Genomic DNA, 22,598 nt, shown 5'->3' on the forward strand with positions numbered 1-22,598 from the left:
TCAGCCCTGATTAGAAGGGATGAGGTGATGGTTTCAACTACCTCACTCGTTTCCCCAACACAGCCTCTGTCATTGACCTCCCCAACCACCCAAATGACTATAAAGATCAGTTCTTTATGTCGAATGACTTTAAGAACTTCACTCACCGATACTTCAATTGTCCTCGCAAGTCTCCTAACTTTCTGAACTTTATACGTTAATTCTCTTATCATTATTTTTTTACTAAGTTTAATCCCCCTGACTGAGTTCATTCTTTGTGTAGCTATATTATAGAGGATAGGGTGATTTGAGACACTTGGAGGTCAGTATGAGACGTTGTCTCGTCTTCCTTCGAAGGAGAAGGAGTTCCAAAAGGTAGTTAACCATGCTACCATGGTGGCCTGCAATCTGATCTGTAAAGGTCAGACGCTAGCTATCAGAACCCGAGGTCTACCTTTAGTGCTTCCCGAGCTTCCCCCTCCTCAAGAAGTCATGCCTGCCATTGAAGACACCGAGGAGGTAGAAGATGTGGCAATGCTGGTGCACAAGAGAAGAGTTCCTAAGGATGGGAAGCATCCTAACCCAGACCAAGCTGAGTCCGGGACAGCAGCCGGCACTTACAGCCAAGATAACTCATATAGAGAACTAGATCGGGCTGCTTCCAGTTTTAGGCTAATTCAATTCAACTCCCATCAACTCGTGAGTCGACATCCTGTTGAACCGAACCTGAACACAACTCTCCTCCAATGTGTGGATCATCTGGTGGTACGCTATGACTATAGCTACCCCAGATGCACCATTGGAGCTTGTTTCAAACCATATAATGATTACAAGTATACACACTTTATGCTCATTTTCTTGAAGAACAAAACCCTCTGGTTGTTCCATATATACATCCTCCTCGAGATCCCCATTTAATGTCATTTTGGCATCCACTGGGTGAATATAAAGGTTATTTAAAGATGATAAGGAAAATAACATTCTTATAGAAGTAGTTCTTGCTACCGGTGCGTAAGTGTCAGATTAATCTATTCCCTCTTTTTGCTTGAATCATTTGGCTACTAATCAAGCCTTAAAGGTTTGTATGGTGCCATTAGTATGGTATTTCCTTCTAAATACCCATTTGCTCCCAAATTGTTTAGACCCCTTTGGAAGGTCAACCAATTTCCAAGTGTGGTTTGACATAATTGAATCCACTTCATCATTAATGGCCTCCTTCCAAAAAGCGGAGTTCCTTAAGGACATTTCTTCTTTGAAAGTTTTGGGATCATCCTCTATTTGATGTACTATTTGATATTTCCAAGTGACATCCTCATTATTACCTGCAACAAGGTATAGTGCTCTATTTGAGAACACTTCTCATTTGATTCCAAATCTTTGAGCCTTAGGCTCCTTCTACGAAATTGAGGTTGCTCACCAATGATTTTAGGAGTCTCCTCGTGAAGCTCTCTAGTTTGAGTTGGTTATATTAACTTGTTGTCATTGCATGACATGTTCTCAAATAACTCAACCTCTCTTGATTCAATTATCACATTAGAGTTCAAATATAATATTTTCTAAGCTTTGCTATTTTGGGCATAACCCACAAATGCACATCTTATAGCCCTTGGACCCAACTTGGTCCTTTAAGGATTGATTCTCTTGCAATAAGCAAGACACCCCCACACTTTAAGATAACCAATGTTTGGTTTCTTTCCTTTCCATAACTCGTATGGAGAGATATTATTTTTCTTCATGGGAATATGACTCAAAGTATGACAAGCTGATAGCAAGGCTTCACCCCACAAACTAAAACGCATTTTAGAATGCAATAGCATTGCATTAATCATCTCAAGAAATTTTCTATTTTTCCTTTCCGCTATACAATTTTTTGTGGAGTATAAGGGGCTGTACATTCATGTATTCTTCAATGCTCTTCATAAAACAAGTTGAAATTATTTGAAAATATTCACCACCCCTATCACTTCTAAGCACTTTAATATTCCTTTCCAAATGAATTTCAACTTCCGCTTTATATGCTTTAAACACATTAAATGCTTCATCTTTATTCTTAAGCAAATATACATATGTGAACCTAGAACAATCATCTATGAAAGTAATAAAATATCTACTTCCTCCTCTAGTCAACATTCCGTTGTTCACATAAGTCACCATGTATCAAATCTAACAACTTAGAGTTTCTTTCAACCCTTGGAAAATATTTCTTTACCATCTTAGATGTAATGCCCCAATTTCCCTAATATGGCTTAGTGCCTGGATTAGAGGGCCGGGAGGCAATAATTGAGTTAAGTAATTTCTTATGTGTTATTATCATGTTATTATGTGAATTTGTTATGATATGATTATGCTTGCATGTTTAAGTGTATTAAATATGCATGTGGGCCCATTTCTTATTAGAAGGGCATTTTTGTAATTTTGACCCACCGAGGGTATAATTGTAAATATGTGTGATTTATAATCGTGATGTAGAGTCCAAGAACTTTACTTAGCTAAGTTAGATAGTAGTATAATAGTAGTAATAGTATTATCTTTATGACTGTGGATTTTTGGTTCAGACCGGGATTTATTTGGACACTCATAGTAGTACTTGTAGATTTTCTAAGTTTAAGAATATTAATTTTAACCTAAGGTTTGATTAATATGACTGATATTGAGGATAATATTTATTATACTATAAGGTTTAGATAAGAACCAGTGGGATTTTAGCACATGTTATGTATGGGTTATTAATGATTAAGCATTTTGAGGATTAAATTTATTAAGGGTAAAATTTGAATACTCTAAGGTCAGTCAGCAGCTTTGAAAACGTTTAAGGGCTTAGTCAAGGTTGTTTACTCAATTCAAATTAAGCTAAAAATGTGTAATTTCATGTTTAAATAATCAGCGTATGCCGATATATCGCAGCTATAGGGGGCGATATATCGCAGCACGTAGATACGGAAAACACAAAACGATGCACGTTTGCCTCGGGCATAATGGTCCAGGCGATATATCGCCTATAGGGGGCAATATATCACCTCCTTCAGCATATTTTGAATGTTTTTGAAATCATTTTCCATTCAACTCTTCAACCTCTTGATAAGTCCAGCATCTTTTTGAACGAGTCTTCAGCCTTTGCTGAACGATAATTCAAATTATTTTCACTTAAAAAGCCATTATTTTTATTCAAGTTAAATTAAGATCCTTTCATTCCTAAACTCTATAAATAGGACCTAGTACCCAGCCATTATTCATCTTTTGCTCTAAGTTCAGAGGCTGCAAGTTGCTAGGTGAGTGTGAGAGTGTAAACACTTGGGTTGGGAATCATAAGCTTGATCATCATAAGCTTATCAAACACTTGGGGAAGTAAGGTTTTATAGTATTTCGGTTCGAGGTTTAAGATTGGTCTTACAAGTCTTCAAGGTATTTCCACACCTTAGTTCATTGGTATTATTTTATTTTAAGTTCTCATAGTCTTCTACTCAGCCCTCTAACCTTAATCTTTATTTTGGTTAGGAAATCTAAGAACTTGCACATAAGTTTTTGGTAAGTATTTTCTCAATGGTTTAGTCCTTCTATTCCTTTCATTTCTCTTCTTCACTATACTCACTCTTTTTCAAATGGTTCTTAGGAGTGTTCCAAAGTCCCAACTCTGTCCTCTTATCCTGGTAATTTTGGTAAGGAAAATAGGATAGAATTCATATGTTATATGTTTTATATGTGTTATCTTATGTTTTTATGTTCTGAAATGTGTTATGTTATGTATGTATGTAGGCTTGGGCATATGACCCATATGACTAACAAGCCCCAAACGGATTATGGGCATATGACCTACTTAGCTAGTAGGACCCCACTAATCTAATGGGCATATGACTTGTTTAGTCTATGGGACCCCAAGTAATAATGGCCATTATAGTATGTGTATGATATAAGTGTTATGTTATGTTTTTATGTTTCTTATGAAATTTATGTATATGAACTATGTGTTAGATTTTCCTTGCTGGGCATTAGGTTCATTCCTTTTTGTTTATATGTGCAGGAAAATAGTCTTAGTGGCGGGAAAGGTTCTTGGAAGCTTGGAGAATGTGTATTGAGGCGGAATGGATTCAAGAGCCGAGCGTTTCGATTCGAGGATGTAGTCTTGTTTTATTGTTTTACATGTATTTTTTCCGCACTCGTTATGTAATCCTTTTTTATTTTAAATTATGTTTTGTTTTGTTTTGTTTTTAAAAAAATGGGATCCCATATCCTAACCTAAATTTTATGTAAGTTTAACTCTTATTTTTACAAGTTTCTTAATAACGTTATGGTATTTTCACTTGTAAGTTTTATTAAGGATTAGTACGTATAGTTTTCATTAATGGTCCAAAACTCTAGAGTAGTTGGGTCATTACACGTGAGCACATTATTATGTGGATATATTTGAGTTACCCAACACGCGGCGATCCTAGGGAGCTAGTTAGCAAAAAAGTCACAACGGGGTAAAATACGCAGCTCAAGATGAGCTTGGGGTTATTTTGGTAATTTGGTAAATTATCATAAATTATAGAGTAACATGAATTAATTGATAATTATTTATTGATAGACTAAATTTCCCTTGAGAGTAACCTTTGGGGGTTAAATGGGGGAAGGGGCATTGTGGTCATTTGACCAACTAAGCTAGCAACTGGGCACTTAGGCCCACACGTTTAACACTTTGCTATTGGGTTTTGGGAGCTTTTGGAAGCTTGAAAGAAGTGTGCCTACAGATCAAGTGTTGAAGCCAAATCTTGGTGAAGATTGGAGCCAAATTTTGTGGAGTAGCAACTGAAGATTGGGTTTAGAGATTGCTAGGGCCAACATCAACCTCAAGGGATTCGAATTAAGAGGTGAGACACCCCTGTTTTGAGTTTTAATGGTGTTCTTAAGGAGAAGCTTGGCCAGCTATGAGTTGGAGAGCTTTAGAGGCGATGTGTACATATGTAGTTCGCTCGACCGCCATGGCTGAGATATCGCAGGAGATCTAGGGTTTGACCCTGTTTTTTCGCTTAGGTATGCTTATTTTGTAATCCTTGAGTTGTAAACAATTTTTAAACTTGTATTTTGGGATCCCATGTAAAGACTAAAATTTTTAATGGAAATGTTTATTCCTTTGACCAAGATTTTTAATACCTTAACCATTAGTCGCTTAATCAAATGTTTTAGTCCAAATGACTCGCTTAGCAAGTCCAACACAAATTTAAACACACATGGTAGCAGACCCTAATTAGAAAGGTGTTACAACTTGGTATCAAATCTACCAAGGTTTTAGGGTTCCTGATGATGGACTGGACATGTACACTCGTCGTTAAAGACAAGCTCGACTCAAGGTTTGGCAACTATTAATATAGTTGTGTATGCAATTGCTTAAATAAAATATATATGCCTTACCTACCTGTCTAAATAGAAAGCATGAGTTATTATGATAGGGCATGGCCCTTGACTGCTGTATGCATGTTAAAGATGTGCTTATTAGCACAATTGTGGCTTGTAAATGTTGTAGAAATGCTTATTAGCATCATTATTACTCTTAAGAGCTAGGAATACTTAATAGCATTATGTTATGCATATGAATGTCAAGAACATGCTTATTAACACTGTTGATGCTTGTGAATGTTAAGAATATGCTTATTAACACCTTGATTGAGCATGAATATGAATCACCATGTTTATTAGCATGACTATATATGTGTGAAATTATATGGATGTTTATTAGCATTATCAATGCATGTGAATGCTTATTTGATCAGTTTTGAATTAAGGGTTGACATGGAATATTGTTATTACTGCCTGATAAGTTGAGTCATTGATTGTAGATAGACTTGGAAGTCTGCTTCAAGGGCAATCGAATGAGCCAACCGACGCTGAAAATTAGGTTGGAAGTAATTGTTAGGAGTGTGTCCTAAAATCATGTAAAGACATTTGTTTTTTTTGTGAATAAATAAATACAATAGTTTATTATTATTGACATATTTAGATTGTTAAATTATTGTTTGAATAATTTTGTAAATATCAGAAAAATTCCATATTCATTATCGAGGATGTGATCTTGTATTAGTACGAGAGAATTAAGATCACATGAATGAATAAAAATAGTCAACAACAACAAATTAAAGTTATGGAATTCTTTAATTGGAGTTGTAAGTACAGTTTACTGAGTATCATAATGATACAAATAATCTAGATTCGGATTATTGATGTGGAAAGACATCTCGGTAAAGGTGCTTTATATAATATGATTATATATGACATGGACCGATATGAATTAAAGTCTTTATCCAAAAACCATTTAATAATAAATACTTGTAATTCATATCATAACTGATGATCATTTTTAGATCAACCTAAATCCCGAGTGTTCATGAACTCCTGTTCATGTTTATTAAATCTTTTGATTCATTCGTTAAGGTCTCTTCAAAGAATGAGGCTAATGACTTTTGTTTTGGAGATTTAATATCATGGATGGCTGGGAACATGTATCAATAATACAGAATCTAATATTTCCTAACGGATCGTATATTAGTTCCCTTAAGGGTTAATTCTGGAACTGAATGATTTTGAGCTCAAATCTATAATTAGATTATAGATTAATTATTCACTAGTGAATTAATGGTACTTAAGGAATAAGAAGTAAATTAGAAAGGTAAAATGGTAATTCTTCCATTCTAATTTATGAACTAATTAATTAGAAGGTTGAACTATTGTAAGATGGTTATATCAATTGACGACTTAAGAAAAAGATTTCTGTAAAAGTATATCTATAACATAAAGAGTGCAATTCTGAATTTATAGTGGAGTAATATCATAATTAATAAATTAACTATTATAATTAAAGAGTTTAATTATTTAGTTTCAATTTATTGGAGCTTAATGTTATAGGTCCATGGTCCCTGAAATGGCTCAAACAAACACTGACAAAGGTAAATACAAAAATGAGCAAAAATGACTTTTGTGATAAGTAAAATATTTTTCTATGTATCAAACATAATTATTGCTTAATTATGTGTAATTAATTAATTATTTGATTTAACAAAAATATAATTAATTTTGAATTAATTTATTTTTGGGATTTTTGGTATTTAAATAATAATAAAAATTGGGAAAAATCACATTCCATCATAGACATGTGGTTCACGTGTGGCACAGTGCACAGGAACTGTGCTACACGCATAAGTGAGTGTACTCAGTCTCTTGATTCCACAATTTTAGTTATTTAAATAATAAATAAATAATGAGATATTTTAATATGATTAAAATATTATTATTTAAACAAAAATCTGATAACTGATCAGTTATTTTGAATTTGTTTAAAATAACAAATATTTTAATATATAGGATTATTAAATATTGGATATCAGTTTTTCACAGAACGTAAGTTTTCAGGGATAGAAAAATATCTAGGAATCTCTCTCAGAGAAAGAGAACAGTGACAAAAACTAAAGTCATTGTTCTTCACAAAAACCTAGGTCCAAACTTTATCAGATCTCATGTGTTGAGAACATCTGATAAATAGTTTATTGCCTATTATTTGTATAGCGAGCCCACCCTCGTTCTTTGTGTGCCTGAGAACATTTTGGAAGATCTTGGTGTGAGATCTCGAGGATTTAGCCATACGAAAAGATAGCAGCAAGGAAGGACGTGAGGTAATTTTTCTGTTCATGTCCTTGATTCAATATATATATATGCATGTGAAGAAGTAGATCTAGAAATCTTATGGGATTAATCTAACAATTTGATTGTTGTTCTACTGTGCATAATCTCTGATTTGATCAATAAAAACCAACAGTAATGACCAGGGTCAGAACCCTCCGCCAGCTCCTAAAAACTAGTGACAAGTGCTTGGTTATATGCAAGCTAGGTTGCAGAGGCAGGAAGAAGAGATTTGTCAATTGAGGCAACAGCAAGTTCCGGGAGGGAACGCTACGTCAAAGGCTCCACCTACTGCTATAGTATTAGTCGTACAATAGTAGTATGAGATAGAGAACCATTGGGAGTTGTTATATGAACGGTTCAGGAAGCAACACCCTTTGGTTTTGGAGGGTAGCATAAATCCACTCAAGGCAGAGCAATGGATGAGCATGATCACATCCATCCTAGACTTTATGAGGGTGGTGGGCTACGAGAGAATGGACTGTGCCACGTACATGTTTTAGGAGGATGCCTGAATCTGGTGGGAGGTGGTGTCCCAAACTAGGGATGTAACCACAATGAATTGGAAAGAATTCATATATGTGTTTAATGAGAAGTATTATAATGATGTAGTGAAAGTTGCGAAGGTAGATGAATTCAACTATATGGTTTAGGGAAATATGTCAGTAACAGAATACCCCCTAAAGTTTGATAGGTTATCCAAGTTTGCTATGGACTTGGTGCCTACTGATGTGACCAGGATGGAGAGATTCCTTAGGGGGCTCAACTTTATGATAGGGCGGGATGTCAGAATTACAACAGCACATGGAGTGACGATGTACGCTCAAGTAGTTGAAATAGCCCTTACTGCAGAGGGTGCTAAGAACAAGATCTGGTGCGAGAATGCGGCCAGAAGGGATACTAGGAGAGTGGGACCTCCCTTTATAGCATCTGGTAGGGGCAGAGGCCCTAGTGACCAGAAAAGGAAGACCCCAGATATTGTTTTGGCTTCTGGCGCTTATAGGAGGCCATGGGGTGTATAGATTGGCCACCAAGGCGGCAATGAGAACTGGAGGGCATATCCAGAGTGTGCCAGATGTAGAAGACGTCATCTGGGGGGGGCAGTCGGGCAAAGGCCTGCATTTTATGTGGAATCGTGGGGTATCTCAAGAAAGATTGCCCAAGAATGAAGAAAGAGGAGCTAAAAAAGGCGAACAGCTCGACTCCAGCTCGAGTGTTCGTACTGACTCGGGCTGAGGTTGAGGCTAGACCCTCAGTAATGATAGGGCAGCTTTCTAGTGCTGGCACTTCTTATACTGTACTAATTGACTCTGGTGCTACACACTCTTATGTTTCTACTAGGATTATTGATAGACTGTGTAGGCCATTTGATTACTATGTTGTAGGGTTCATGACATTATTACCCACTGGGGAGTTAGTAGTTTCGAGATAGGTCAGATCACTGCTAGTGATAATGGACGACAGAGAGTTGTCAGTTGACTTGAAAGAGCTGGTTATGACCGACTTTGAGATGATTTTGGGGATGGACTGGTTAGCTAGATATGGGGCAACCATTGATTGTAAAAAGAAGATGGTAACCTTTGAGCTTGAGGGTGAGGACCCCTTTTTATTTATTGGCACTATGCATGGACCCCGTGTACCTATGATTTCAGCATTAAAGGCTAGGGACATATTGCGAGGAGGTTGCATAGGATTCATGGCTAGCATGGTGGATACCACTCAGGTCATGCCAGTTGGACTAAAAGAGACTATGTTAGTCTGCAAATTCTTAGATGTGTTTCCAGAGGAATTACCAGGGTTTCCGCCACACAAAGAGATAGAATTTGTTATTGAACTGGCACTAAGGACATAGCCAGTGTCTAGGGCACCTTACAGAATGATCCAAGCAGAGTTGAAAGAATTAAAGGTACAATTACAGGAGTTGTTAGAATTGGGATTTATCATACCCAGTTTCTCACCATGGAGTGCGCCAATCCTATTTTTGAAAAAGAAGGATGGTTCTCTGAGGATGTGCATAGACTACGGGGAACTAAATAAGTTGACCATTAAGAGCGGGTATCCTCTGCCAAGGATAGATGACCTATTTAATCAGTTGCAGGATAAAAGGGTATTTTTGAAGATAGATCTTCGATCTGGTTATCTCCAGTTGAGGATCAAGGAGGAAGGCATACAAAAGATATCCTTTCATACCAAATATGGGCATTACGAGTTTGTCAATATGTCATTTGGTTTGGCTAATGCCTGGGCAGATTTCATGGATTTGATGAATAGGATGTCCAAGGACTATCTGGTTTAGTTTATGATTGTCTTTATCGACGATATCTTAGTTTATTCCCAGTTAGAGGAAGAACATGAGCAACACCTTAAGTTGGTCTTATAGAGGCTGAAAGAGCACTGATTATTTGTGATGTTCAAGAAGTGTGAGTTTTGGTTACCTTAGGTGACTTTCTTGGGTCATATTGTCAGTAGAGATGGAATCAAGGTGCACCCAGCTAAGATTGAGGCTGTCAGAGATTGGCCAAGGCCAAGGAATGCCTCTGAGATTAGAAGCATCTTGGATTGGTGGGTTATTACATGAGGTTTGTGGAAGGGTTCTCAAGGATAGCTACACCACTGACAGAGCTGACACGCAAGAGACAGAAGTTTGCATGGTCAGATAGATGCGAAAACAACTTCGAGGAGCTGAAGCAACTTTTGATTACCGCTCCAGTCTTGACTCTTCTGACAGATCAGGAGAAATTTGTGGTTTATTGTGATGCCTCAAGGCAAGGGTTAGGTTGTGTCCTTATGCAAGCAGGGAAGGCGATTGCTTATGCATCACGTCAGTTGAAGGATTATGAGCAGAGGTATCCTACTCATGATCTGGAGTTAGAAACACTTGTCTTTGCATTAAAGGTATGGAGGCACTACCTTTATGGAGAGATGTGTGAGATATACACTAACCACAAGAGCCTAAAGTACTTCTTTACACAGAAGGATTTGAATATGAGGCTGAGGCATTGGTTGGAACTGGTGAAGGATTATCATTGAATCATCCTTTATCATCCAGGGAAAGCCAATTTGGTGGCAGATGCCCTAAGTCAGAAAGGTGTGGAACAATTGTACAGTTCGAGGCAGATATCCAAGGAGTTGGCAAATGATATGACCAGGGCAGTGATAGATTTATTAGTGGGCCAATTAGCCAACATTACCCTACAATTTACTCTTCTAGAAAGAATAAAGGAAAGTCAGTTGAGAGGATAACAACTGATGAAGATTAGAGGAGATGTCCTAGCTGAAGTAGCTACGGACTATACAATATCAAATATGGGTTTACTGAGATACAAAGGTCAAATTTTCATTGCGATGGATTTTGTTATCAGATGATAGATTCTGGATGAATCTCACACTACCATGTACTCTGTGCATCCCAGCACCATGAAGATGTATCAGGATCTAAAGACTTTATATTGGTGGCCTGGGATGAAGAAGGACGTAACAGATTATGTGGCCAAGTGCCTGACGTGTTAGCATGTCAAGGTTTAACATCAAAGACTAGTGGGGCTATTACATTCCTTGGATATCCTAGAGTTGAAGTGGGAGGACATCACCATGGATTTTGTGGTGCGATGGCGCAGGACAGTAGGTCAACATGATTCGGTGTGGGTTATTATAGATCGATACACCAAATCAGCTGACTTTCTACCAGTGAGGATGACATATATAGTTGACCAGTATCTAGATCTCTATGTGAGAGAGATAGTACATCTTCATGGGGCTTCGAGGTCGATCATATCAGATCGGGACCCCACCTTTACTTCCAAGTTTTGGCAAAGTTTGCAGAAGGCGATGGGCACACAGCTGAAGTTTAGTACAACTTATCATCCTCAGACCCATGGTTTATTTTAGAGGACTATCTAGATAATGGAGGACATGCTGAGAGCATCTGTACTGGACTTTGAAGGGTCCTGGAGTAAGTATTTGTCTTTGATAGAGTTTTCCTACAACAACAGCTACAAGACAACCATTGGAGTAGCTCCTTATGAGATTTTGTATGGTAGGAAATGTAGATCACCCATTCACTGGGATGAGATGGGTGAGCGGAGATACTTAGGTCCTGAAGCAGTTTAGAGGACCAGTGAGGCTATCGAGAAGATTAGAGCTCGGATGCTCGCATGATAGAGTAGATAGAGAATTTATGCGAATTTGAGGCGTAGGAATGTGGAGTTCGAAGTGGGAGACTATGTCTTCCTTAGAGTTTCACCACTGAAAGGGGTGAAGAGATTTGGAAAGAAAGGCAAGTTGAGCCCTAGATTCGTAGGACCTTTTGAGATCTTGGAGAGGATTGGTCAGGTATCCTATCGATTGGCCTTATCTCCAGCATTGTTGGTCGTGCATAATGTATTTCATATTTCGATGCTGCAGAAGTATGTATCTGATGAGGCTAATGTACTGAGTTATGAAGATTTGGAGTTGAAGACAGACTTATCCTATGAGGAGAAGCCAGTTCAGATATTGGACAAGAAGGACAAGGTCTTGTGGAATAAATTCATATCTTTAGTTAAGATATTATGGAGGAACACAAGGCGAAGGAGGCGACGTGGGAATCGGAGTCAAACATGCAGGATTAGTACCCCGAGCGGTTCAGGTAAAATTTCGAGGATGAAATTTCTGTAAAATTGGGATAATTCTAATGCCCCAATTTCCCTAATATGCCTTAGTTCCTAGATTAGGGGGCCAGGAGGCAATAATTGAGTTAATTAATTGCTTATGTGTTATGAACATGTTATTATTTGAATTGTATTATGATATGGTTATGCTTGCATGTTTAAGTGTATTAAATAGGCATGTGAGCCTATTTCTTATTAGAAGGGCATTTTTGTAATTTTGACCAGCTGGGGGTATAATTGTAAATATAAGTGTGATTTATAATTGTGACCACATTATTATGTGGATATATTTGAGTTACCCAACACAAGGCGATCCTAGGGAGTTTCTTAGCAGAAAAGTCACAATGGGCTAAAATACCTGGCTTGGGGTGAGCTTGGGGATATTTTGGTAATTTGGTAAATTATCAGGTATTATAGAGTAACGAGAATTAATTGATGATTATTGGTTGATAGATTATTTGGGATTATATGAGATAATTTGAGATTAATGGGAATTACAATAAAAGACTAAATTTCCCTTGAGAGTAGCCTTTAGGGGTTAAATGGGGCAAGGGGCATTGTGGTTGTTTGACCAACTAAGCTAGCAGATGGGCACTTAGGCCCACATGTTCTACACTTTGCTATTGGGTTTGGGAGCTTTTGGAAGCGTGAAAGAACTGTGCCTAGAGATCAAGTGTGGAAGCAAAATCTTGGTGAAGATTGGAGCCAAATTTTGTGGAGTAGCAAATGAAGATTAGGTTTAGAGATTGCTAGTGTAACGCCCTAGTTACCCCATACCAGTTACGGTGAACAGTGAACCGGAAATTTGACCCGCTACCCGAGTCCTTTGGTTAAAAGCGTGCTCTAAGTATGATTAACAGGTTAAGGAGGAAAACTAATAAAAAGGAAATGGATATTTTTCACTTCAAACTGCTCTGCATAACTAATCAAAACATTTACAAGTTGTTCTCAGTACAAAATAGTCATTACTGTTTCAAATTTACAACCCCGCCGACCTAAGCGGCAAAAATAGGGTAAACCCCCTAGTTCCTCTGAGAACGCCTTGGCCGTAATGGTCAAGCGGCCACATATGTACACATCACCACCTAAGCTCTCCACTCAAGGTTGGGTGAGCTTTTCTTTCCCTTTACCTGCACCACATAGCACCCATGAGCCAAGGCCCAGCAAGAAAAGCATAATAAAACATGATATAATATCAACAATGATCGTAATAATCACTCAGGACCAACATTCCAACCAAATAGGTGACAATCGCAAAAGTCACAAAAGTGGGTACAGGCCCCTCTAGCCATGTGACGATAGGGTCACTCGGGCTTAACTGGTAAGTGAATATTTCATAAGTTTGAACAAGATAGGTGTATGGTGAATGGTCACCAACATAACCTTCCTCATGACCTTAGAGTCATAACCCTGGAACAGCGTTTCCTAGCCATGTGACAAGTAGTCACCGGGGCCATATGCCCTGGCTCTGAATAACTAGTCTTAGACTAGCCAAGCGCTTATAAGTTCATCGACCTTAGAGTCGGTCCAGCATTAATGCCATAGAGCCATTCAATGCTGATATCGATTAGATCTAATCTTCATTCGGCCCTGCATTCAGGACGCTTATGTCATTTCTGACTCTTAGGTCAGTGTCCCTGACTAGTCAGTGCCATATACAGATAATCAACATTCACTAGCATTTAATATGCAATCCATGTCCACATTTACCAATCAACATGCCTCAATAACAATCACACATGTCATATATACACATGGTGCAGTTTTCTTACCTCAGGTTCGAGCGAGAAATATAATGAGGACGACCCCTAAGAACGATCGATCTTTTAGTTCCTTAGCGGTTACCTAGTCACAACCAAATAGAACCTCCATTAATGAGAAACCACAATATTAGGGTCTTAACCTAAGCACCCACTCTCGGGACCTCGAAACATGCTCACATGGTGAGTAGATTCGATCCCGGGCCTTAAGGATTGAATCCCCAAGTCAAAAACCCTTAAAAACACTCAAAACGGGACTTAGAAGGAATAGGGTAGCGCTACAATGCTCAACCCCTAGCGCCCCAGCGCTATACTCAGAACCACCAATATGCCAAAAAGCCTCTTGAGGAGCGCTGTAGCGCCCTAGGGTGGGCGCTATAGCGCTACCTCCAGACCAGAACTTCCCTGAACCGACCTTCTTCAACTCCTTCGATCCTAACCTGATTCCCATTCTTCCAAATCCCATTCTTGATGCCAAATGAACCCAAAAACCGTCCTAGCACACCCAAAACATCACAAGCATAGGAACCTGTACGCCCTGATTTTCCCTCGGGCTGATTAGCGAGCTGAGGTGCGGCCTAATCATGGTTACCAGGCAGACATCCCCAGGACCGGAGCTACCATCGTAAGGTCCTACCTCCTTAGCTCGGGGTAACCTAAGGGTTCACCAAGATTGCCTAAGGATTGAGTCTGGACTCGGAAGGCCGCAGGTCGAGTGAAGATCCAGCTCGTGATACGAGCTGGAGTTGGAGGCTGTGACCCCTTATAAAGTCAACCACGCAAGGTAAACGTGCATATATCAGACATCACGTGTTGGATATATCCCTGACTTCTCGGACACGCAGCAGGAACGTGCGTATTCAGACTCCCATGACTGGTTTGGGCCGTGCGGCCCATTATCCCCTTACCTATTGATTTGACCACACTCATGTGTCAGGTTTAGGAATTAATCATGAATGTCACAGAGTTGACATGATAGGTAAGAAGGTCACGGGATGACCTTCTTACTAACTCCCAGGTGCCTTCTCCTATAAATATGGAGACCTTGAGAGTTAATAGAGGTTGGATTCTCGATTGTAAGAAATACCCTGTAATCAAATACCCAGTATATAGCAATAATACTGAGTAGTGGAGTAGAAGGATTTTAACCATTGAACCACTTAAAAAACGTACTTTGAGTCACCATTTCATTTCCTAAGATCATATATCTGTTTCGGTTCAACCTAAGCACTAATCCCTTTCTCTTCTTTTCTTAATTACCTGTTGGCGAAGAACCGCGTTAACAGTTTGGTGCTTTCATTGAGAGCAAGTTCGATTAGTGCTGTCGCAAACATCCAACTATGGTGACTACTCGATCCAGGCACGGTAACGAGACAGGACAACATGATGGGCAGGAGGCTCATCATACCGCCATCCCTGGTGAACAAGTTCCTGAAGTCCAGCAGCGGCTAGGAAAGCAGCCGGCGGGCCAAGATGACACCGGAAGTTCGGCGCCCTGGCTGCCTAATCCAAACCCGTGTTATTACACTGCGGTGGAGATGGAGAATGCTCAGCTGAGGAGCCAGCTAGCAATAGCTAACCAGCAGATCATGGATGTGCTGGCCAGACTACCCTCTCTCACAACCGACGCTAACGTCGGAGAGAGGCAAGGCGAGGCTCCTAAGTCTCGCCGGGGTAACCGGTCCAGGCATAGCCGCTCGGACAGACTTCCGACAGCCAACTCCACTCCTTCATCACACCATCGAGAGGAAAACTTCGAAGAAGTGCCTAGAGCCGGACAACAGCAGTACAGCCGTTCGGTCAGAACATCGACTCCTAACTCCGAACCAGCCTCGAGCGTGCCCAGGGCAGCTCAAAGAAATTCCAGAAGGAGGTCCGGGGAGGGCTCACAGCATCAGCCCATCCCTAACAACCGTCCTGCGCCTCGTCCAGATCGCCAGGCGTGGGACCAGCAGGTTGGCAGGGCCGAAAAACCCCCACCGAACTTTATCCATCCTGACGGAACCAAGATCGCCTCTCCGGTCAAGCATCCTCCGTCTCCAATCAGATATCCATCTCCTCCTCGGCCCGTCCGAGATATCCCAGCCTATGGGAGTAGTAGAAGAAACCTGCCATCAGCCGGACCTTCCCGACGTAGCAGGGCGCCAAGGGAAAGCCCAGATCCTCAACACCAAAGGCGAGCTCCGAGCCTCTCTAGCAGAAGCTACTGGACCGGCAGTCGCTGGAGTGACCTTTCTGGCGGGGACCTGCGTCAGCGTCTAAGTTCGGCACAAAGCCCACAAGCCACTCGGGGAGGCGATCTGCGAGATTGCCTTAACTCTCATAGAGGGGAGCCAGCAGGAGGAGACAGCCATGCTCGCTCGAGGGGGGCCTTGTCCGAAGTACGTAACGGCGGGAATGCCCCAAATAACCTATCTCCAGATAGGAGGGGCAATAACCCACCAAATATGTACAATGGATTCGGAGTTGTTGAACAGCCCCGGAATAACCAAGGACATCAGGACCAAACCCTCGAGCGCCTGGCCCAGATGGAGGAGCTGATGAGGAAGCTCCTGTCAGAAAAAGAAAAAGATGAATATGATTCAGGGGACGAGATGGAGCTCTTCGCCCCCAGCATAGCAGCAACGGCGTACCCACCTGGTTTCCGTATGTCGCACCTGTCCAAGTTCAATGGAGACGGAGATTCGTCGGATCATCTGGGGATGTTTAACACCCTGATGATGGCCCACAACATTGGCCCCGAGCTGCGATGTTTAATCTTCCCTTCCACACTGACTGGACTTGCCAGGAAGTGGTTCAAGAAAGGTAAAAGACAGTCAATCAGCTCCTAGAAGACTTTCTCGGCAGATTTCAAAAGGGCATTCCGAGCCTCCCAGGCTGCCCGCGTTCAGGCCGACTCCCTGGCTAACGTGAGGCAGCAGCCCGGCGAAACTCTGAAGGCCTACCTGAGCAGATTTGCGAACGTCGCTGCTCGAGCCAGAGACGTGGATGATAGCTCCAAGCTCACGGCCATGAGAACTGGAATCCTCGTCGGAGGGGATCTCTGGAAAGACATACAAAGAAAGGGAGTCAGCTCGGTTAACGAATTCCTTAACAAGGCCCAGGAATGGATCAAATTGGAGGAAGCCGAAGCCGCAGGAACCAGCCAGGTCCCTGATCAGCCCGCTGGAGTGGGGACCGAGGTCGTGGCAGCGACCCAAAATGTCACACAGAACAACCAGCTCGGTGGAGGCAAAAGAAAGGGGAATGGTGAAGGCAGCCAGCACGGCCAAAAGAAGAATAAGTCTGTGGACAAGTTCAAGCCCGTCTACGCGACTTATACAGAGCTCACCCAGTCTAGGGAGCATATTTTCCTAGCTAATTCTACTCGCCTCCCCTGGAAGAGGCCAGAGCCATTGAAGCACCAAAAGGGGAGAGAGACACCTCCAAGTTTTGCCGCTTTCACAACGATGTTGGCCACAATACTGATGATTGTAGGCATCTGAAGGATGAGATCGAGACTTTCATCCAAGCCGGCCCCTTGGCTCAATACGCGCGGAATAGAGTCCCAGCAGGTCGACCTGCTCCAGAAGTCCCGGCCAGTCAGCCCGGGTCTCGGATAGATCAGGATGTCCCCCCTCCCATGGTAGGAGGGGAGATATCCACCATCTCTGGAGGACCGCATATGGCTGGCACGAGCAGGGGTGCCCAGAAGAGGTACGTGAACGAACTTAAGGCGCACAACGGAGTAGAGTTCGTCCCGGAGCAGCGTCAGCCAAAGCAGCAGCGATTGGACAGGCAACCGATCATTTTTAAAGAGGAAGATGCGAGCCATGTCCAGTTCCCTCACAATGACCCTTTGGTCGTGGCAGTTCAGCTCACCAATCGGAGAGCCAGGAGGGTGCTGATCGACAATGGGAGCTCTGTGAACCTCCTATTCTAGTCCACATTGGAGAAGATGGGTTTGACCGTTGCCGAGCTGAAGGCGACCTCCATGATGCTGTACGGTTTTTCGGGAGAAGGATCAGCAGCAATAGGGACGATTGAGCTAGTGATCACCCTGGGAGAAGGGTCTCGGACAGTCTCCAAACTCCTCGAGTTCATGGTCATCGACTGCTCTGCAACATACAACGCAATTTTGGGACGACCTACGCCCATAGCTTTTGAGGCCGTCACTTCCATTCGCCACCTCGCGATGAAATTCCCTACTTCCACGGGAATATGCACTGTCCAGGGAGATCAGCTCGCTGCCAGGGAATGCTACAGCGTTTCCATGAAGGGAAAATCTAAACCCGGGCAGCTGGCAATGGCCATCCAAGGTGGTGAAGAGGAATCTCGGGAACCCTTAGCTATTCCTGAGATTGAAAAGCCTCAAAACGCCGAAGGGGAAAATATCGTCTTAAGTGAGGATATTGACCCCCGAATAGGCGAGGATAGGTCCGAGCTCCAGGCTATTGAGGAGCTCGAGGAAGTAAACATCGATCCGCAGGATCCATCACGGATGGTCAGGCTCGGAAAAAACCTCTGCAGCGAGAGGAAGGCAGAGCTGGTCAAATTTCTGCGGGATAACCTGGATGTGTTTGCATGGTCACACGAGGACATGGTGGGAATCAGCCCGAGTGTCATCATGCACACACTTCATCTGGATAAGAGCATTCCTGCAAAGTCCCAGAAGCAGAGACGCCTAGGAATGACCCGGGCTGAAGCCTTGGAGGAAGAGGTGGCCCGGCTCAAAAAATGCGGCTTTATCCGTGAAGCCAAGTTTCCAATTTGGGTCGCCAACCCTGTGCTGGTCCCGAAGCCCAACGGGAAATGGCGGACCTGCATCGACTTCTCCGACCTGAATAAAGCCTGCCTCAAGGATTATTTTCCACTGCCAAGGATTGACCAGTTGGTGGATGCCACGGCGGGGCACGAACTCATGTCCTTTATGGACGCGTATTTAGGCTACAATCAGATTGCCATGAATCCGGCAGACTAGGAGCACACCAGTTTCATGACCCCGACTAACGTTTATTGTTACAAGGTCATGCCCTTCGGGCTGAAGAACGCCGGAGCTACGTATCAAAGGTTGGTGAATAGAATGTTCGCGGACCAGATCGGAAAAAACATGGAAGTGTACGTCGATGACATGCTAGTCAAGTCAAAGACTGCCGATAACCATGTTTCCGACCTGAAAGAATGCTTCAAGATCCTACGGGAGTATGGCATGAGGCTAAATCCACAGAAGTGCACTTTTGGAGTCGCATCGGGTAAGTTCCTGGGTTTCATCGTCAATACCCGAGGAATGGAGGCAAACCCCGATAAGATCAGATCATTGCTCGAGCCTCCCTCACCCAGGTCGCGCAAAGATGTCCAAGGCCTGACAGGGAGAGTGGCAGCCCTCAATCGGTTTATTTCCAAGTCCACCGATAAGTGTTTGCCGTTCTACAACCTGCTCCGAGGAAATAAGAAGTTCGAGTGGACAGAAGAATGCGAAAGCGCTTTCCTCGACCTGAAAGCACATCTGGCCGAGCCACCCGTACTATCCAAACCAAAAGCAGGAGAGCCTCTTTTTCTCTACCTAGCTGTCACAGAGGACGCAGCCAGTGACGTGTTGGTCCGGGAAGAAAACCGGATTCAGAAGCCAGTCTACTACATCAGTAAAAGACTTCTCAAAGCTGAATCCCGGTACCCGTTGATGGAGAAATTGGCGTTCTGCCTTATCACGGCCTCGCGAAAGCTCAGGCCGTACTTCCAGTCCCACTCAATACACGTCATGACCGATCAGCCTTTAAGGCAGATTTTGCAAAAACCTGAAGCATCGGGACGTTTGTTAAAGTGGGCAATCAAGCTTAGCCAGTTCGAAATTTTGTACACTCCGCGAACTGCTATAAAGAGTTAGGCCCTGGCCGATTTTGTAGCCGAGTGCACAGGATTCCAGGAGGATCCTATAGAATACTTGCCCCAGGTCACCTCGGCCCAGGCATCATGGAGGATATTTGTGGATGGTTCATCCAACGAGAACGGCTCCGGGGCTGGAATCATTTTGATATCCCCTGAAGGACATAGATTCCACTCGGCACTAAGGTTCGGGTTCAAGGCCTCCAACAACGAGGCCGAATACGAAGCTTTGCTGGCCGGGCTAAGGATAGCTCAAGAGCTAAAGGTGAGCTCCGTCCAGTGCTTCAGTGACTCCCAGCTCGTGGTAAACCAAGTTCTGGGCGAGTATCAAGCACAGGGACCTAAGATGGCTGCCTATCTAGCGAGGGTAAAGGTTGAGCTGTCCGCGTTCGGGCGGGGCTTGATCGAGCAGATACCTCGGGAGCAGAACGCTAACGCAGACGCTCTCACCAAGCTCGCCACCTCTGGGGAGACGGAAACCTTGGGGTTAGTGCCAGCAGAATTCTTGGAGAAACCAAGTATAGAGGAAGCCAGGGCGGAGGTCGAGATGATCGACGCCAGGCCGACCTGGATGACTCCCATCCTTGAGTATCTCGTCAAAGGAAAGCTACCTGAAGGGCGTAATGATGCGCGGCGAGTTCTATATCAAGCTCCCAGGTATACGATAGTAGACGGGGTGTTATACCGACATGGGCACTCCCTACCTCTCCTACGATGTGTTCTTCCAGGCGAAGCAAAGGCCATCCTGCAGGAAGTGCATGAGGGTTTTTGTGGAGGTCACACTGGGGGGCAAAGCTTGGCCTTAAAGGTCCTGAGGCAAGGTTATTACTGGCCAACTCTGTCCAAAGACTCAGTCTCATACGTGAAGAAGTGCGAAAAATGCCAGCGGTTCACCACAGTTGCCCGAGCTCCCCCAGTCGAGCTGAAGATGATCTCTTCCCCATGGCCATTTGCAGTTTGGGGGATCGACTTGGTTGTCGCCCTCCTTACTGGAAAGGGCGGGGTCCGTTACGCCGTGGTGGCCATCGACTACTTCACGAAGTGGGCTGAAGCAGATCCTTTGGCAACGATAACTTACAAAAAAGTCCTTGACTTTGTGGTTAAGAACATTATCTGCTGATTCGGGCCGCCCAAGAAGATTGTCTCCGACAATGGGACTCAGTTCGACAGCGACCTGTTTACCGAGTTTTGTGAGAGGTACGAAATTGTGAAAATTTTCTCCTCCGTGGCCTATCCCCAGGTAAACGGCCAGGTCGAGGCTGTCAACAAGACTCTCAAGGCGACCCTCAAGAAGCGACTAGATGAAGCGAAGGGGGTCTGGCCGGAATAGCTCCCCCAGGTTCTCTGGGCATATCGGATCTCGCATCGGACTCCTACAGGTCATACTCCTTTTTCCTTGACCTTTGGAAGTGAGGCAGTCCTCCCCGTGGAGATTAAGGTGCTTTCGCATAGGGTCCAGTCTTATGACCAGGACCGCAACCTCGAGTAACTTTGCGCTTCCCTTGACCTATTTGATGAAAGGCGAGAAGATTCGCAACTCCAGCTCGCCCATTATCAGCAGAAGATCACTCACTATTTCAACTCAAAAGTCAAGAGTCGCGCCTTTAGCGTTGGCGACCTGGTCCTCAGGAGAGTTTTCTTGGCCAGTAAGGACCCCAAAGATGGAGTCTTGGGACCGAACTGGGAAGGATCGTATCAAGTCATCGAGGTCATTAAGGAGGGAACTTATAAGTTAGCTTGTCTTGATGGAGGGGCAGTCCTACAGACCTGGAACGCCATCCATTTGAAGAAATATTATCAATGATTCACTTGTAAGGCCTGGAAGGCCATTTTTCATGTATTACGCAATGAGAATGAACTTTTTGTTTATGTTTGTACATGTTTTTCAAGTGTAATCTAAAGTAACCACGAAAGACCCTTTCATAGTTACTTGGGGGGGCATATGGTACCTGGATGTAACCAGGTCGCCTTAAAACTTAGAGGTTGATTCATATCAATTGATCGTTGTTCTTCCTAAAGAGCTCAAGATATTGATAAAAATTGACACGAACTAAGTTTTCAAATTAAGTTCCTGGATATAACCAGGTCATAAAACTTAGAGGTTGATTCATATCGATTGATCGTTGTTCTTCCTAAAGAGCTCGAGATATTGATAAAAATTGACACGAACTAAGTTTTCAAATTAAGTTCCTAGATATAACCAGGTCATAAAACTTAGAGGTTGATTCATATCGATTGATCGTTGTTCTTCCTAAAGAGCTCGAGATATTGATAAAAATTGACACGAACTAAGTTTTCAAATTAAGTTCCTGGATATAACCAGGTCATAAACTTAGAGGTTGATTCATATCGATTGATCGTTGTTCTTCCTAAAGAGCTCGAGATATTGATAAAAATTGACACGAACTAAGTTTTCAAATTAAGTTCCTGGATATAACCAGGTCATAAAACTTAGAGGTTGATTCATATCGATTGATCGTTTTTCTTCCTAAAGAGCTCGAGATATTGATAAAAATTGACACGAACTAAGTTTTCAAATTAAGTTCCTGGATATAACCAGGTCATAAAACTTAGAAGTTGATTCAAATTGATTGATCGTTGTTCTTCTTAAAGAGCTCGAGATATTGATAAAAATTAACACGGACTAAGTTTTCAAACTAAGTCCCTGGATATAACCAGGTCAAAAAACTTGGAAGTTAAT

This window comes from Humulus lupulus, chromosome 3 (genome assembly GCF_963169125.1).
Source record: "Humulus lupulus chromosome 3, drHumLupu1.1, whole genome shotgun sequence".
In the NCBI taxonomy this organism is placed as follows: domain Eukaryota; kingdom Viridiplantae; phylum Streptophyta; class Magnoliopsida; order Rosales; family Cannabaceae; genus Humulus; species Humulus lupulus.